The sequence below is a fragment of the Argopecten irradians genome, chromosome 6, assembly GCF_041381155.1.
Source record: "Argopecten irradians isolate NY chromosome 6, Ai_NY, whole genome shotgun sequence".
Taxonomy (NCBI): domain Eukaryota; kingdom Metazoa; phylum Mollusca; class Bivalvia; order Pectinida; family Pectinidae; genus Argopecten; species Argopecten irradians.
In genome coordinates this window covers 8,788,527-8,809,256 of record NC_091139.1, presented here as the reverse complement: position 1 = coordinate 8,809,256, position 20,730 = coordinate 8,788,527, and the positions used below count along the sequence as shown (strand labels likewise).

The following is a 20,730-nucleotide window of genomic DNA, read 5'->3' as shown; positions in this document are numbered from 1 at the left end:
ATTTCAAACAGCGCAGAACCGTTGAAAGAAAACTTTCGGACCAAATTGAAACATTGCAAGCAACAAACAGGCAACTACTAGCAAGCAATAAGTAAACATTTAAAGGACGTCAACGGAACAGGGAATTATAGACACAAACAAAAACGCAGAAAATATCTAAATTCGCGAATAGAATATTTGGAGCAGGAGAACAACAATATACTATCAACTTGACAAAGAAACAGAAAATAAAAATTGGAACATCTCGAAAGAGAACTGGACATTGAGCGACATAAAAAGGTCGCTGTGACAAAAAGTGGTACCCAGGGACTGTAGGACATTTAGACCACAGTGTCGTCGTCGGTAATATGCGACACGAGGACGTGTCTTATTAAAGGAGGGGAGCAAACTGTCACGCGGTTTAAGACAGCATACTTAATATTCTTTAGAAGTATAATGCCGTATTTAACTGTGTTTCTTTTAAATCCTTCTTTGATTAACGCTTGCGTCAGTTAATTAGCGACTATTGTATATTCACGTTTAAACTAAGTGCTGTTTACAAACGTTTGTTCCTGTATATTTTTGTATATTATCATTTTGTATTACTTGTATATTCACTTTAGGCCTAGGTTTGGAAGTGTAGAGTTGGATATTCTCCGCTCCGCACCCGACTGTAATAAATTATAGAAGAATATCATCTTTGGATTATACCTTTTTCACAGAATACATTAGAGTATTTTCCCCCAATACACTAGCTAAAACATATATCTTTGCATCTCTGCCCAATATTAACGCTTTAACTATTAATAGAACACCTTGAAGTAAGTTTATAACATTCATAAATCAGTTGGGATTTATATTGTCACTTAAGAAGTGGAGTTGGGATATTTTTCATTTTTTTTTCTTTGTGAAGGCAATCCCGGTAACTCTGACTTCTTTCTATTATACCTGTATACCCTTGTGATACTATAGTGATTACTACTACTAACCCCTGTAATTATCGCCACAGATAGCTGCAACAAAGTATTAAACAGGTCCATGATTGTTTGGCTTGTTACAATGATGACATATGATAATATTTTCTTGTACTTATATATGATGTATCATTTGGAGAGTTAACTCAAAGCCTTGATTTTCATGTATCATAAAATTTATTTTAAGAAGATAAAGTATCTATGAGATACATGAACGAATTATTACACATCATTGTATACTTTTAGTATATACACCAAAAAACATTGCATCACACAGAAGTCTAAATTTAGTGAAATATAAATCAGTGATAGTAAAGATGATGAAACAATAAAATAATACAACAAAAACACCAATATCCACCAACAACAGGGGTAATGAATGTGGTTGGTAATGTCTCGAACGGTTTGCCGGAATCGGTCGTGAACGCAGAAACCGCGAAATACTTTGAAATCCTGCTGGGAAAAAAATCATCTACGGACACAATGTATAGTAATTATTGATAATTAAAGATGCTCTGACCGCCGACATTGGTACCACTATCAAAAACAGGATCAGACATTTAGTATTTTTCTTATCTTACTTTACTTTACACCATTACCACCATTGAAAACTATGTCTCATTATGATTTTAAGTTAACACTTAATCTGTGTAATATGGTACTCCAATTTTTTCTCGATGATGTTTTGGGACATGATTAAACTACTAGAGGCTGTTGGGGCAAGTCACAACAACATAAATTTGATAGATTAAAAAAGTGGCCAAGAAAAATAATACAATACTAATGTGTTCGGAAATAAATCGTGCATACATGAGTGATTGAATAACGAAAGTGTTTACATGTGTAGATCGATCTGCTATTCCAATGGTTCAAGACAGATATGTTACAACTGATGAGGGAGATCCTCAGGGTTTCGAAAGAGATTGCAGTTCGATGAAGACACTAGGAAAGTTTTACTATCGAAAAAATTATTCCATCGGAAATCGCTACATATTTAGGCTCAGCAGATCTTTATATATCATAAAAAAAAGTTTAATTATTAATGGTTTATTTTAAAAAAGATTGTCTTGGACAGATAAAGAACATTTTAAAGGGGTTCTTTTACTCATGTCGTGGCCAAACATTTGGTCTTCGGTGTTATAAATGATATAAAAATATTTTTGGAAGTTCATCCCAAAGAAATTTCGATAATGCTAATCTACATGTCATAGTATCTGAATAAAATGCGTACATGCACAACATATAAACGAGGTGGTGCAACATCACAGGGGCCAAGTAATATCAGCTTAATAAATACATTTTAACATATCCTGATAGTCATGGTAATTAAGCATGATAAAGATGCTCCAACGCTGACAAATGGTTTTTTTTTCACTATCAAAAACAGGAGCAGACGAATTAGTATTTTTCTTCAGTTACAAAAGTTACTTACTTTACACCATTACCACCATTGAAAAGTTTGAGCTTACAATTTTACTCCAAGTGAAAAATATATACAAAAATATATTAATTCCGTGGCACTATATTCTATATGAAATGAAGTACTGATTGTGCATGCACCAAAGGCAAAATAGATTATTTCATATAATTTTTTTTGTGTGTTAAAGATGCTCCACCGCTGCCAAATGGTATTTTTTCTCTATTAGAAACAGGAGCAGACGATTTAGTAATTTTCTTCAGTTACAAAAGTTACTCACTTTCCACCATTACCGCCATTGAAAAGTTTGACCTTCTAATTTTACTTCAAGATAAAAATATAAAAATAATTAATTGCATCCCGAAAAAAATCCGTGGCACTCTGTCCTATATGGAATGCAGTACTGATTGTATATGTACCGAAAGCAAAATAAATTATTTTAAGTTACTTTTTGTGATAATCAGACATATGTATTCACGATTACACACCAATTATTGATCAAATGATGGGTATCATGTATGCTCTGTCGGCGGTAGAGCGTCTTTAAATAAAAAAACAAAAACTTTAAAAATCATATAAAATATATCATAGAATATTAAACTGTATATTTCTACGTACAAATAATTCCCCTAATTCCCAAGTCTCTGCGTATAGCACATCGGAGAACGACGTTAAAAGTAACACATGTAATTAAAAGGGATAGAAAATATAACTCACATATAGTGTGCTTCCCATTTGTTAGAACATACTGATTAATCTATATAATGTTTAGACGTCTAAGTATTATTAATATTGCAAGCATATTTGTTTAATTTGCATATACGTACTGTCCTACTGTAAATAATGAATTGAAATGAGTCGCAAAACTGTCATTTCCACTTTTAATCTATAAATGATGTAATGCAAATTTAATGATTCAATCGGTCTAACCGTCTAATCTAGCCCTACAAAGATCGGTTGCTCCCGGCTTAATTCGTGGAACTATTTTTTCATTCGACAATCCTCGGTCGATTCTGGTATCCTGCATACAAGTTTACCAGGTGGAATCCCAAAAACATTGCAGGCATAATAACCGATGATAATTGCCACCAGTGAGTCTGTACATGAATTATATGTACATGTATGTTTCTCTTGATAACAATTAGTATACATGTATTTGGATATTTCAGATTCCGAAATATACAAAATATCTCTAGAAACAAAAACCTGAGGTTGGACACCTAACCACTCGGCGATGGAAGAGTACTATTGACAGGGAGTTAGACACCTTAATTACTTTGCCATTTTATCAAAGATAGAAAACTTGTGGCGGATACTTTGTCATTTTATCAAAGATAGAAAACTTGTGGCGGAAAATCTGGTTTAAAAGAAGCACATTCCATCAAAACATGGTCGGGGAATGCTGGCGAAACATTTTTTTTCATACATCTGCATATTTTAATCAATACGTAAGCCTACAGACCCCTACACTATGTTATTGTGCACAGAAACATGGAAATACTCTTTCATTTTTAATTTATGCGGCTTATCATATAAAAAGAAATCCTCTTATCGCGCAGCAAAGGAAGGTAAATTGTTATGCATATGCTTTCAATTTAATCCGTAGACGCACGCCAAATTATAATTATACGTTAGTATTATACTTTGACTTTACAAAATATGGCGACATATTGGCAATTAATAACGAACGATTTTTAAGGCGCACATATTCTAGGACAAAGTTTGCTGATAACACAACAATCGCTCGCCAAGGTGCAGCCGGTGTCACTTATATAAAGGTAATCATTATCTCGAAGTTTATGAAAAACCGATAAATCGAGATAACCAATAACATTTGATAAAGATCAATAGCATTAGGCCTCTCAGTTTACGGCTGACTTTAGATTTCAGACAAATAAACATAGATTCGCACGTATTTGCGCTCGATTTTCATTACCCGGTAACCCGCAACATAGAACATTTATTGAACTTTGCGCTGATCAATACCAGCGATTTAAATAGTATATTATAATCGCTGTCAATACCAATTTATCAAGTAACTCAAAGTGTTAGTTGGTAAAAGATTTAAACTTTTCTCAAAATTATTTCAAGTTCTTTATAAGTAAATGCAGAACAAATATTAAAATTACTTCCATTGCAAGTTAGTTTACACATTTAGTAGTAACACATAACTAATGTCATAAAACTTCGACAACCAAGGATTTAAATGTTTCTGATGAAGGTAACGAAACTTTGAGCGCAAATACTCGCGGGAATGATCGACTTTCTAGAAACTTCATACATTACTCTATTAATCTGAAAAAAAGTTATTGCTTCTGAAATCCAAACATGAATTATTTACCGTGTATATGTAGCTTTACAAATGTAATTTTGTCTTTTTTTTTCATACATGTTTATCAGAAACATATATACACAGAGATTGGCAACTCCTCCAATTTTACGATCGGCAGATGTACCTCTGTATGTGCTTAGGGGTTTTTAGATAAACTCTTAAATAGTTGAATATAAAAGAATAACTTTGATATGTTGTAAAAGTTCAGTAATTTTCAGATGGTTTGAGTACGATTTTGGATACAAAAAAAAAAGTTAACTTATTTATTAATAAAACAAAACGCACTTCCGGTTTTGAATGCCTGATTTTCGAAAAACCATGTAAAATTGCTTATTTTCGTGCTTTCAAAAATCATATTAAAATATCATCTATTGGGAAAATTGATCACATCAAACCATGATATTATGTTTAAATTTTACACTTGTGTTTAGAGGCGAAAATATCATGTTTAAAAGAATACACTTAGGTCCCTCTACCTGTCAAAAAAGACAAAGAAGGAGTTTCCAATCTCTATGTATATATGTTTCTGATGTTTATGTATATTAATTTGGCAACGGAAAAAGTGAACATGAGCTTCAAATTAAAGAGTAAAAGCTTGTATGAGACTCTGAATTAAGCCTAGGTATTAATCACATAAAAAAACCTTCAAATTCTAGCAGTTTTTATTCTGTGGGAGCCAACTGGTTCCAAGTTTCGTTTTATTCTGTGTGATCCAACTGGTTCCCAGGTTGTCTGGAGTTATGTCCCTTTTTAGAAATCTTCATTACCTACAACAGGCGGCTGTTTCGTTTGTTGTGATGTGTCAAGGTAAGTTATAATGTTTCGTATCTGTTAAATATTGTGAAACGTGACAACAGAACATAATACAGGAGAAATAATCGTTTTATTTACCACGAATACGCTGTAAATAACACTCAGAGCTACAGAGAAATTATTTTAAAGCCATTCCAGTCTCGGGTAACACGACAGGTGTGCAATTAGTGTTGTCCATAACGTGATTAAACCGTTACACTAGCATGTAATGCCTGTATCATGGTATCCATATATGATACAATGTTATTATTGAGACTTAATTTGTAGAACAGAACTTCGGGATTAATTTTGTTAGGTTATCTTATAATCACATATTGCAGCATGAAAGGAAATGTATACGAAGGGAAGTAACTCCTACAGTCTTACATGCTATGCATGCAGTTACAAAGAGAAGACACTTTAATCATCAAAATGAACAATATAATATTATTGAAAATAGATACAGTATCATAGTTTCAAATAAAATAAAGCACATGTCCACAAAATTTACTGTCGCAAAATAATTCATTTGCCAAATAATTGTTTCCCATAGATACAGAATAGCTACCACATTTGACCAGATAAGCACCCCCATCCCCATAAACACTCTTCCCCCTTATTGAGGCCTCAAATTCTCTGACCTTGATATAAATGTGATTCACATAGATGAGTCTTGTATTCGAGATTTTCTTGTGGGACTCTCCAAAATTTTAAAATTCTGTATCTTTCATTGCCATTGTTAATTAATAATGTCTGATATTTTGTCAGCCATTTCATTGTTAAATTACAATATACTTATGTTTGTCGCAAGAATAGCACTACAGTGCTAATGTTGTATTTGTTTCTGATATGCGACGTAAAATAAAACTAGAATAAAACTTGAATTTTGAATCTTAAATCTTCTTTGTAAATCCTTTATAAATAAATTAAGAGTTAAAGATGCACACCGCTGACAAATGGTATTTTTTATCAAGTACATGAGCAGATGATTTAGCATTTTTCTTAGTTATAAAATTTACTTACTTTACACCATTACCACCATTGAAAAGTTGGAGCTTAATTCTAATTTTACTTCAAATTAAAAATATTAAAGGGACAATTCAATCTAAGACAACATTAAAATTTGTACATATATCTGGGGAAAACCCGGTTCTAATGGAAATTAGATCAGTCGGATTTACCGTGATATGCTCGAAAAGCCCATGGTGGTGAAATGTGTGTGAAACTTTCAAACTCGCTCGCTGTCCGCCATTACACATTGTGGTAGAACATTTTGTATGCCGAACCCTGTCCCTTGCTCGTAGAGTAATGCAACTTATGTCTAGAACTGCTCAAATCGCTCTGACAGTAGTGTTTTTTTTTACCTTATTAGATGAATTGTCTTGCCTAAGAATCATTTTATTACCTCCTCAGTGGTTATGTAGTTCATTTGTTTAACGTGCGTGACTTTGGTTCGGGAATGGGTACAGAGTACATACTGTACCTGCTTAATCGTATTGATCAACGATTTGTAGTTACAACGGTATCAATTAAAATACTTAAAAATAATGTGGAATTTGTCAATATTTTGAGTTAAATGTTTCATAAGAAATGTAGAACAATACATTTATGCCATATTTTGCTTCTTGGTTATGTAAAACAATTAGCCTGGGTGAATGGTCCCTTTAATAATAATTTTGAAATTGAAAACAATCAATAAAATTGACTTCATTATTTTTGTTTCTACTATGTGTCTGATTTCAAACTTGGGGAGATAACTTAGTAGAGAACGCTCCTGAGAAAGTTTTATCAACAACTTAGGGTCTGGTGACCAGTCTATATGTAAGGATGTAACTGCAATATCATTTTGCAGTGAAAATAAAAAAAAAAGTCATATTATATAATCAAATGCAAACAAGCACTGAACTGCTATCATTTTGCAGTAAGATAGTCATGAATGCCATCTGGATATTAACAAATTCAGTATGAAGTGCTAGCGCATACACTTTGTTGTATGCTTATTGCTGAATTGCTGTACATTGTCCACTTACATTCATCATCCCATAACTGCCAACTGAAAACAGTAATTGAAACTGACATTAGTTGAGACTGCAACACATGTTTAAGAACCTAAGTAGGTAGCTTGGAATTTTAGGTCACCTGAGACGAAGTCTCATAGCTATATATATAGTGACCTATTCTAATCGCCTTTTGTCTGTCGTCGTCCGTCGTGCGACGATAAACTTTTTATATTTTCGACTTCTTCTCCAAAACCACTGAAGCAATTTCAATAAAATTTTGTCCAAATCTTCTAAGGCATAAGACCAATCAAAATTGTAAATGATATGGTCCCCTCAGGGGGCTATTGGAGGGGCCAAAAGGGGTAAAATTGACTAAAATTTCAAAAATCTTATTCTCTATTCACAGATGTGGTAGAATCAAATACTCTTCATAGATAGAAAGGTCTTAAGGTCCTTTAAAAAAATTGTGAATTATATGACTCTTGGGTCTTTCATTTTCCCTGGGGAGGGGGTTAAGTTTACCATAGTTATATAGAGAAAACACATTTTTGAGCATTACTGTATTCGGTCATTTGTAATAGGAAATGAGTCAAATTTTGTCAGAATTATCAGTATAAGATGGCCATTGAATCCTATTGACAAATTTTCCATGACTGACCCCCAGGGGCCTTAGGGGTGGGGTCAAAAGGGGTCAAATAGGTTAAAATTTCAAAAATCTTCTTCTGAAATTCTGGAAATGGAAGAATCAAATACTCTTCATAGATTGAAAAGTCATAAGGTCTGTTACAGAAATTGTGAATTATATATGACCCTTGGGTCTCATATTTCCCCCTGGGGAGGGGGTTAACTTTACTATAGTTTATATAGAGAAAACACATTTTTGAGCATTATTTGGTCATTTGTCATAAGAAATAATTCAAATGTTGTCAGAATTATCAGTATAAGGAAGCCATTGAATCCAATTAACAAATTTTCCATAACTGACCCCCAGGGGCCTTATGGGTGGGGTCAAAAGGGATCAAATATAGGCTAAAACTTCAAAAATCTTCTTCTGAAATTCTGGAAATGGTAGAATCAAATACTTTTCATAGATTGAAAGGTCTTTTCAATATTTGTGAATTATATGATCCTGGGGTCTTGCGTTTCTCCCTGGGGAGGGGGTTAAGTTTACTATAGTTTATATAGGGAAAGCACATTTATGGTTTTTTTTGCTCAATTTTCAGAGTAAACAAGTTAAACTTAGTTAGAATTATATTAGCCTAGGATAGCATTTTAACATCATTGTATGCATATTGGTCCTGGCTGACCCCCTGGGGGCAGAGGAGCATGGCCATAAGGGGTCAAATAGGCTAAAACTTCCAAAATCTTCTACTTAAATTCTGGAATGGGTAGAATCAAATACTCTTTGTAGATGGAAAGGTCTTAAGGTGTTTTATAAAATTGTGAATTATATCACCCTTGGTCTCATGTTACCCCCTGGGGAGGGGTCAAGTTTTCTTTAGTTTATATAGGAAGAACACATTTATGAACATGTTTTGCTCAATTTTCATAGGAAATGAATCAAACTTGATTAGAGTTAATTATTAGCCTGAGATATAGAAGTTTAATATCCATATCAGTCGTGGCTGACCCCCATATGGACCAGAGGGGCGGGACAAAACAGGGTCAAAAGAACTAAAATTTCAAAAAAATTCTGAGTTCACAGGTCTGATGGAAGTAAATACTCTTCATAGTTTAAAAAGTCAAATTTGTGAAATCACTGACCGACATCAAGGGCCAGTATATAGTGTTTATATGTTTTTGTTTCATTCTATATCTGTACCTCTTGTTATAATGTTCATACCATGGATAAATATTTGAATATAGAAGTAGTGTTGCATATCAAAGTAGGAACCTAGCTAGCAACAAACAATTCTAAGAATCCTACATAACTGTGTTATTCATTTTATCAAATGTTTACTTCTTGAAAAAACAAATTTCTGATAATTTCAGTCATCCTGCGGTTTTTTAAGGCCCACTACCTTTTCCGAAATGACTTTTAATTTTTAAAATTTGAATGTCAAATGAGATTGACTATTTTGCAGAGTCGCATAAGTTATTAGCTTACCGTTAATACTACACCTGTCATCACCTTCTGGACAATTTAAATTTACTGTAAACCAGCTGTTATTCCGGTGCAATTTATTTTCGCGAATTTTGCGATCGACTAAAATTTGCAAAAGTTATAATCTCCGTGAATTATGATTGTTATGACTTAGTATAATAGAGTATCATACTATATGTAATCTGTTCCGCGAAAGTTTATCTTCGCGAAATTTAAAAGCCGCGAATAAAAGTTGGTTTACAGTAAATAAATTAAATGTTAATTTTCATGATGCGGGTCATATTATATTTCCCGCCAATGTCCTAATCGCAAGCATAACTTGACTATCACTGCTAGACGGCAAAACAGTGAAATGAATCTTGTTAACATAGCTTACGCAGGAAATCTTGCATTTGTTTGGTATTGTAACCTCATCTTAGGCCATCGATATACATTTCCTTCCTATGTTATCAATGTTTTTAAAAAAAAATTATTTTTTGTTTCGGAAAGGCAGTGGGCCGTTAATGAAATAGAAATATGCAGTGTCTCCCACACTTACGTAAAAGGATTGTGTCATATGTACATCCTGTTAAGTCAAGTAATCTGAAGGTGCTTCTGAAATTTATATTCTTGCGATTATATACTGTGTGAGCTCTAGCTATCAAACAAAACGCTGGTATGTTTTGTTTCTGAAATGTGTATGTAAAATAAATAAACACACACATAACTTCTGCTTGTATTAACTAACCCGAGACATTTGATACTGTTGTAGTACAGAGCTCACTGCCAAAATGCCTTAATCATTTTGCAGAAACCAAAATTGGCTTGTATTTAAAACATCCATAATGAAGGAAATGAGAAGGATTTAATTAGTTATATAAATGGCTTGTCTGCATTTTGTTTGAGGGAAAATGTACATTTAATGGCGGTTTGATTGAAGGAAGGTGGAAACAAAATATTTCGAGTTTTTTGTCTCTGGTTGTTGTATCATGCCAAGCCTTAGAGATTTTATGTAAACAAGACCATATGTGCACCAAACATGCATACCGGTACTCTAAAAAAATTTTTTATCAGAATTCGTTCTAGATTTTCGTCAGTGTTAAAGAGCTGAAACTGTTGAAAAGAAAGTCAGCACATGTTTTCTGTTACGTTAACACTTTACATGTTATTTATATTCACTAATGGTCAGTATGTTTCTATTTCTATGACAGGGAAGTCGCTGCCATGACGGAAGCTGTAGAAAGTTTGAAGAGTTAAAAAGGTTTGTACCGTGTATATAAATTCATTAACACCAATGACGGAAATGATGCTGATGTAAAAATTAAAAAGTTTTATTTTTAGAACCAGCAGGCAGGTGGTTGCCACTTTTGGTTGCCTATTACATTATGTAATGTTTACCAGTTAAACATTTGAGGTTTGTTTTTGTTTAGCATTGATGGCTTTTATTGTTTTAATTTATAGTGTTTTCTCTTGTATTACATGTACCTGTTGGCCACGGAATCCATGTAAATCCATGTATGTTGAAGGCAGTCAGGGTTTGAATCTCTGTTCTGATGTGAATATATCTACAACTATATCAAGTAACCACATAAGTTTTTCTCATGTATTAGCTCCTGGTTCCATCCTTGCTGAAGATCCTTCAACCATCAGGGTTTAATAGGGTCTAGAGTTATGCCCCTTTATTAGATAACACTTATGATTTCGATAAAACTTGGAGGTAATAATTCTTATACAGTGTAGATGTGCGAAATTTATATCGGAGCAATATAGCTCCACCATTTTAAGAGTTATGCCCCTTTGTTACAATAACAACATATAGGATGAGGATTTAGGTTGGAAGGATGTTATTTATAAGTTAACCTCCTGAACTAGAGTTCTAGTTATTTTTCCTCAACTAAAACACCATTATCTTTTCTAATTGCTGTTTCATCAAAGACGTTCCTTCGTTTTGTAAAAATCCTATATGTAGCCAAAAATTTGGAAGAAGTCCTAGAGACTTTATGGTATGCAATGTATTCTGTCTTTGCATATTACAGAGTTATCTGCCCTTGCGGGTTGGTATAGATTGTGACGCCATGTGTTTGCGAGCGTTACGTCATATAGAGAAAATGATGTAATTTGTGTTCACAAAGTAATGATGTCGCAATCGATATCTGCCTGCAAGGGAGATAATTATATAACTCTGATACGCGAATACATATACGTAATATAAATATTTAAGATGATATTCGCTTTGGAGCAGATTTGGCAAGTTTTAAAATTTCAGTTGATTATATTTAATTGCCTGATATGTAAACATAATCAACACTAAAGACAGAGCATCAAAGGAAAGCTTGATTAGAAATCTAGAGATATGGCACCAAGTTTCCGTCTTGTCCTTTCATCTCAATATAGATGCAATATGGTGATCAAATCGTAATTTATTTAACATGACTTGATTATTTTATCTAATGAATATGATTAATAGACTGTGTGTAAAGAATTAAATGATATGTGTATAATTATATATGAGTCACCATTTAAATGATTAATAATTGTAATTAGACGCCAAATTAAGTACAGTTTGAATATATTATCTATTTCATATATACCGTATTCGACCCAATAAGCGCTCATGTCCTTGTAAGCTCCCTCCCTTTTTTGAGGCCTCATTTTAATTGCCGGTGGGCATAAGACCAAAACTATCGAAACTGTATAAGTTTGCAATGATTTGTCTTATTAAGCACCTTTTCATTTTCTCAATTTTTAAAACACCCTGGGCACTTATTGGGTTGATTACGGTGCCGAGTATTTGTAAACTTCTATCATAAACAGATGTACAATAGACCACGTCTATATTGAAGTCCTTGGGAAATGAAAAATCTCTTTTCACAAATTTCAATATGCAATAAAAAAAATAAGCCAAGGAAATCTCATACATAAGATAAACTTAAACAGATATTATACTTCATTTCAAATTAATGGCTTACTTTCCGGTTGAAAATGTTCAAATCTAAACAAATTTGCCTTCTTATTCTTAAATATTGTTTCAGAATCACAATTTAATTGTTTATACTTACTAAAATAAAGGAAACGTTTTGCACAATTAAACAAATTATTTAATTCCGAGTGAAGAAATTAACATGTGTGTGTCACCAAACTTACACACTATACTGACACCTACACGGGACAATGTGAGTAATCATTACTTATAATTAGATCACACTGATTACCCGTTATTATTTACCTGTTAATCACTTCACAGGTAGACCATATAGATCTATTTATAAACTGTCCGGAAATGCCCAGAAAGGTGGGTAGGTTAGTGTATGTTTACCTGTAAGCACCAGGGCATGACTAAGTCTGTGTATGTACCTGGTTGTATATTGTCGTGGAAAATTTCACGTCTGTGGATCAGGCAGGCACATGTCCCAAATTGTCTGTCCACAACGGATATCATAGGACATTACTAAACTTGGATTACTGGACAATCAGAACCATTGACCAACTGACCAATAAAGGTAAAAACTATTCTATATGTATACAGATATTGAGATGGATGCACAGGTCCTGTTTTTGACTTTCGTGAAAACTATGTTGTAAGCTGACAAGGCTTTAATGGCTGTGGTTAGCTTTGTTTGTTTATATGGTGTACTTATACTTAACTTATGGTTATTTTGAGAAATTTTGTAGTATTGTGATCATGATCTGTTATCTGAACAATACCAGAATAAAACGTTGGTTAATGGTAATGGACGTTAATGGCTCTGTTTGGTAAGCTTCTCTGAAGTTAAAATACTTTGTCGCTTAGTGTCCCATATATACATGGTGTTTTAAAGCTTTTGTACGTGTAACATACACAACATTTCTGTGTAAATTTAAGTTTACAAATGGTTCTTTCTGTAGAAATTCTGTAGTATAATACCTTCACCTATATGTGACCAGAAGAAAGAGACACGCATCACCTTGAGACAGTGAGGGATGACTTTCACATTTCCGTGAGGGAGATTTATTTTCACCTGGTTTGAAACCTTACTCTATTTCCTTTGAAGTGTCTTATCGCGTACCTGTCCGTCACCTGGTCGGGCTAAGTAGCACAGAACATTTGTGAGTTTGAAATGAGTTGTTAAATTGTGATCTGAAATCAAAATATTAGTTTAGCCTGGGAGGGCAGGTTCCTATAACCTAAATATGGCAGTGTCAGTTCTATAGCCTGGTAAGTCGGAGTGAAGGTATGGGTTATATACATGTAGGTTATAGATCAGCTGACATAGCCCTGAGCTACAACATTAATGATATGTAAAATCTGTGATATATACCTGGGCTAAATGAAAATTATATAGCTTGTATATTACTATATAGTATAGAATTATACAGGTACTGGAGTATGTGTATTTACTTAGTTATCCTAAAATAAGCCCTGCCTCTCCCCATGTAAAGTTGTATGTGTAAACACTATAGTTAAATGTAGTCGTCCTAAAATAAGCATCCTATCTCCATGTTTAAGTTGTATAAATTAAACTACAGTTTATAATAATAAATGCAGTTAGCCTGAAATAACGCCCTCCTCCATGTTAAATTTGTAAGTTTAAATTTTTTTAGTCAAATGTAGTCATCCTAAAATAAGCCCTGTCTCCTTATGTAAAGTTGTATGTGTAAACACTATAGTTTAATGTAGTCATCCTAAAATAAGCCCCTTTTTCCCATGTAAAGGTGTATGTGTAGATACTTTAGTTAAATGTAGTTATCCTAAAATAAGCCTCTTTCCCCATGTAAAGGTGTATGTGTAAATACTTTTGTTTAATGTAGTCATCCTAAAATAAGCCCCTCCCACCCCACCATGTTAAAGTTATATTTGTAAACTTGTAAACTCTATAGTTAAATGTAGTCAGTGTTGAAGTTCAGCCTTGTGTTTATCAGTTCTAGTATTTGGCCCCAGATAACCTTAGTTGTCGATGGGCCATAACAACAATCAGTACTGTAGCTATCCTAAAATAAGGCCTGTCTTTTAGTGTAAAAATCAATTCATCCTAAAGATAAGCCCTCTCTTTTCATATGAGAACAACTTAAAAAGAAATGAAATTGTACATGAATTAGCCTTGTTTTTGAGTGTGTATTTAGCATTACATTTTAGAATCAAGGGATTATAGGTACCATGATTAACTATAAATGAACTAACTTTAGTATGATTCACAAGTTAGGCAGTTGCCAGGTAACTGACTGTTGGTCGATGGGTTTTATCTGGTTACTCTGGCTTTGATTTTCTGCTCCTCCCAAAATGGCCATAAAAAGGATGTGTATTAATTGATAAGATTCAAACAAAAATAACCAAAGTCAAGACATGATATGTCATAAGGCTTTATCTGTGGACATACTGTGTTATTCTGTGAAAAGTTACTATGTAATGGTGATATTGTGCAATTCTCAAAGTCATTACACCATGTGGTTTGATCTCAATGACTTTGTAGGTATATATAGATATCACAAGTACAAAGACTACCTCAGGCATGTCTCTATATATAGACATACAATATATATGTATATATATATATATATGTGGTTATTTCTAGATTAACAACATAGATAAGATAATGCATATCAAGTTTTAACAATTTCTGTTAAAAAAACGGAATAAAAAATCTAAATAAGACTGACGATTATCTGTTAATAGATTTTTTCTACATTGAATCTGAAAGAATATCTGGCTGATTTTGCTAATTATTTATCCAGCACATTGTGAAATCTGACAAATTTAATTCTACATGGTTGATTAAGGTGAGCTGAACAGCGTAATCTGTTGTGTACCGAGGTACGAATCGGTGATCTAAGTAAAATTATGGTCTGTGTTTGTTTACTTTGTGACTTAAGTTTATGGTCCCATAACACTGTTACAGGTATATTCTCATAAAACTTTTTACCTAGTACATTGTATATAGGTATATTAAATCTTGTCTGACAGTTCCTCGTTACAGGTGAGAGTGTGTGCAGGTGAGTGTTTACATCTGTACATATAATCTATATATAATATACAAAAGGGGAATATTTGGGACTGCTGCTTTCTAAAGCTGATATGTTTTAAATAAATAAAAATAAACCATTATATGTTATTTACAACAATTTGGAAACATGAAATTGTCAACCTATATACTAGTTAGACAGAAAAGCATTGTTATATAACGAAACCTCAATCTTGGGGCCAACAAAATTACTTAATTATAAAGATAAGTTTGTTATACACATATTACAAACATCTTATATAAACCTTGATGGGGTATATTATCACAAACACTCCACCTCTAGGTTGCAAGTTCAAATCCCATGTGGAGCAGTTGGAGTGGTTGGTGGTTTTTCACCGGGTATTCCGGATTTTCTCTACATGCTGGTATAATCCTGGCATGACCTTAAATGACCCTTACTATTTATATGACGTTAAGCTACTCAAACCTGATGAAACCTTTTGAGGGGAATGAAAAATCCTATGTCGTAACCATGTATTTGTTCTTAGCAATTGTTTGTTTTACTGTAACATATGGGAGGTGTGTTACTGTGGTACCAGGGTAATTATTTGTGAGAGAAGCGGTATAGTGCTGTACTTCTTTGCAACCAAATTAAAGCAAACAATATCCTATCAGAGAATTCAATTGCTCTGGAAGGAAATTTAGCTTAGGCAAAATGTTGGAATGGCAAATAAATCTGATCTCTATATGTATATCTGAACATTATAGGTATACTGATCATTGTATATTTTACTTGTACGACCTGTGACTACCTCAGAAGTCCATTACTAGAGTCATTACTACAGAGAAAAACAACCTAAGTTGAATGAAGATGTCTACTGACCTATAGACTAGATAGGTCAGGGCATTTAGTCTGTCATCTTTAGTTTTTGTCCAGGTTTATCATTAGTGGTAATTGTATGTACAAGAGGTCAGGGCATTCTGGAAGTACATGGGTATATATAAAGCATATAGGTATAAAGTGGCACTAGTCTGGTTTTCAGGTTTGAGGATGACATATATGGCACAGTTTGAAAGGTAATTGATTGGTGATTTATCTCTTTGTACTCTGGTTTTCCTCTAATTTCAAAACCTGCCATATCCATTCTATTTAACCCTGGCTGTATAATGTTTTGTAAGTCAGTTCTAGTCTATCACAACACTAGCTATAGTTCATGTTTATGTTGAACTAGTGGGCTAGATTTCGTTTGTTTATGATGTATAAATATTAACATAGATGTACTGATAATCTGGGTCAGACTGTTGACCGGCCATGTTTTGTCTGGTACAGGTATTCGCTGCTACAGTAAACAAATCCTTTATCATTTTACCAGCCACTACTGTGCTCTGTCACTCGGAAACTTTCCAGGTATTTCTACAGGTAAAATCTGTTACATCAGTTCTACATTTAACTTGTCAAACACTACACAATATAAGCCAGTCAGTCACTCTACTGAACATTGACAGAGGTATTACTTTATTATAGGTTAAAACACTGTGTGTATTAGCTTTCCGTATTTATCCTAAAAAATAATCATATTCAGGAATTAGTGATACTTATCATCAATAAGCCCCCTGACCCCCTCCTGATTCATATACTGTATTTGCTGTAATTAGCACCCAGGGCGCTCAAATAATTGTAACAAAAGGGGGGGGGGGTCACTTATTAATGAACCAAAATGGTAAGTTGTGGGTGATAAAAAGTTTAAAGACACATCATTATTTCGTTATGTTTGGAGGCATCAAATGTTGTAAAACATTGTCAAATCAATGGAATCAGGGCGTTTATACACCTTCAACTTTTCTCCAGGAAAGGGAAGGGCGCTTATAGGGGGAGGCGCACTAAATTATGGCATAATCCTCCCTCCTCCCATGGGGGAATTTATAATAGGGTGTTATATTTGAAATTAATAAAGTCAGATGTTGTTAAGCTAAGTAATGAATGAAGTAATATATTAATGATGGGGTTTCATAGATCTAAAAATGCAATTCCATTTGTCATCATAATGCCTTTGTTTCGAATCTTTTCAGAAACTAGACAATAGAACAGATGATTCATGTACATGTAAATGAGTCTATACATGATAACCTTGTACATGTATCTAGTATTGTAATCAATAACAGCCCCCATATCACATACCTGTACATTAACGACGTTTTAAGTGGTACCTGTATATTTTAGCATTTGGTTGATGAGGCTGGGAGGGACACTGATATTGAAGTCTTTGATGAGTCACTCTATCACCTATATATATATATGTACTGTCATGAGTCACCAGTGATACCTGGCTTTGTATCTGTGTAGTAAAGGTATTTCTCTGTGGGGATAGCTCTGGGTTCTCTCCCTTGGCCTGGACACACCAAATCCTGTAGAATTGGTAGTTTCTACCCCATCTTATAGTCCTCAGAATATAGGGAGTGCTGCAACTAGTTTATCTCTACCTGGGTATTCAGAAATGAGACTAGGGGGGTATACATGTGTTATTTGGTGTCTTTAGTGGCATACTTTAATGAGATAGCTCAATAAAAAGGACAATAGTTCCACTATCACAACTTCACAAGGAGACACAACAAAACTATACTACAGACTTCAAAAACACAATATCACAAGGAGACACAACACAACAACTATCACAAGGAGACACAACCAACTCAAAAACACACTATCACAAGGAGACACAACACAACTATACCACAGCCTTCAAAAAACACACTATCACAAGGAGACACTACACAACTATACCACAGCCTTCAAAAACACACTATCACAAGGAGACACAACACAAACATACCACAGCCTTCCAAAAAACACACTATCACAAGGAGACACCACTAATATACCTCACCAAAAAACACACTATCACAAGGAGAGGACAACACAAACATACCACAGCCCCGAAAACACACTATCACAAGGAGATACAACACTAACATACCACAGCCTCCCAAAACACACTATCACAAGGAGATACAACACTAACATACCACAGCCTCCCAAAACAAAACAAAGGAGATACACACAAATATACCACAAGGAGACAACAAAACATACCACAGCCGCGAAAACACATATCACATGGGACACACAAAACATAAAACACACTATCACAAGGAGTACAACAAATATACCACAGCTCAAAAAACACTTCACAAGGAGATAACACACAAATAACACAGCCTCCAAAAACCACTATCACAAGGAGACACATAACACAGATATACCGCAGCCTTTCAAAACACACTATCACAAGAAGACACAACACAAATATACCACAGCCTCCCAAAACACACTATCTCAAGAAGACACAACGCAAATATACCACAGCCTCCCAAAACACACTATCACAAGGAGACACAACACAGATATACCGCAGCCTTCCAAATCACACTATCACAAGGAGAGACAACACAAACATACCACAGCCCGCTAAAACACACTATCACAAGGAGACACAACACAAACATACCACAGCCTCCCAAAACACTCAGACAATAATACATGTACAGTGTAAATGATTTTAAAAGACACTAGCTGTCATATAATGCTAAGCTGAATCATCCACCTATTTTTTGTTCTACCTGGTATGTGAATTTTTAATGCTGTTAAGGTAGGATAATTCCTGTATTGTTCCCATGGCATGTTTTTTCATGAAGAGTGATTAAATTTGGCATCTGACCTCTTCCAATTGTCTTGTATCACTTAATAAGTCCCTTGTAAGTGGAGTATTTTCTCCTGTTGAAAATACTTTGGGTCCTAACTGTTCCGAAAACAATTGTAATTTCTGGCACTTTTTTAGCTCAGCATTAATGGAGACTCAGCATTAAGGAGACTGGAAACTTGTGTAACTGTTGTCAGTATAATGTTCCCATGGCATCTTTTGTAGTATGTTTCAGTGAGATTGAACTTCAATTAACGTACAGTCTCAATATCACAAGAGGGCAGTTCACACAATTAATGTAGAGTAACAATATCACAAGAGGACAGTTCACACAATTAATGTAGAGTCACAATGTCACATGTGAACTTCAATTAACGTACAGTCTCAATATCACAAGAGGGCAGTTCACACAATTAATGTAGAGTAACAATATCACAAGAGGACAGTTCACACAATTAATGTAGAGTCACAATGTCACATGTGGACAGTTCACACAATTAAGACAGACACTCGCCACACATGTACACATCACATATAGAAGGATTAACTTAAGTAGTGGTTGTACATTAATGCAAAATAAAGCCAAGTTCATAATATGCACTTACACATCCAATACCAGCTTTGACAATAGGGAGATTGAACACAGGAGTATGAAAAGCATTGACAGCTTGAATTATATTACATTTTCTTCAAAAGGTCCAAATATGGTGTTTTAACTTCTTGTAACCACGCAAGCTTCCTATATTGATAGGAAAGAGGATTGAGTCAATCAACACACTGGTAGTTTTGTCAGCTTTAACATGAAAACAAATGACAGAATGACTGACTTTACAGACTAGACTTTGGGAGGTCAGACTACCAGAGGTGCCTCATTATCAGTTATAAAGCCATGTCTGGTTATTAATGAACTACAAGTACCTGATAAGGATGGAGCCCTTCCCCTGTATACCTATGTAATGTTACACAGGCTGTGTGTACCTAGCCTGTACCCAGCCACTTCCTGGGGTAGGGAGACAGCCTATAGGGTAGGTCAGTTCTTCTGTGGATCTCTAACGGTTGACCAGGAACCTCATCCAAAGAAGGTGATAATGTAGGTGTTATCAAACATATGGTGGCTAGGGAAATAGAACTTTCTCTGACATGGAAAGGGTAGGTGGGATTGCTCACACATAAAAATACAGGTAAACAATGAAGGGCCAAAGCTAGGCTCACCATGTTATACAAAATCGTGAATAAACCGAAATCTGGGAAGAGGAAATCGAAGAACAATATCATGTGATGTCATCATCATATCCAGGGTTAACGATGGTACACAATGGCAATACTATCTTCAAATTGGACAAGTACCATTTACTTGATGGTCCTGCAATAATGATGGTGTGAAATGCCTCTTAATAATAAGTAGCTTAAATCTCTGGATTTTGTTGGTGATCACGAGTGAAAGATAAATCACAATTCAAGGATCTGCTAATTATTTAAACAACATATGAACATTTTTGAAAATTTTTAGTTGCATTCA

General features: G+C 34.2%; 1 protein-coding gene across 1 annotated transcript in view; it reads left to right on the top strand.

Annotated features, from left to right (window-relative positions):
* Positions 1-12,903: 12,903 nt before the first annotated feature.
* Positions 12,904-20,730, top strand: part of LOC138324901 (protein FAM110B-like) — a 44,968-nt gene continuing 37,141 nt past the window's right edge. Inside the window, exon 1 of the mRNA XM_069270131.1 lies at positions 12,904-13,077. The gene's annotated coding sequence lies outside the window, so the exon portion shown is untranslated. The remainder of the gene's footprint in view (positions 13,078-20,730) is intronic.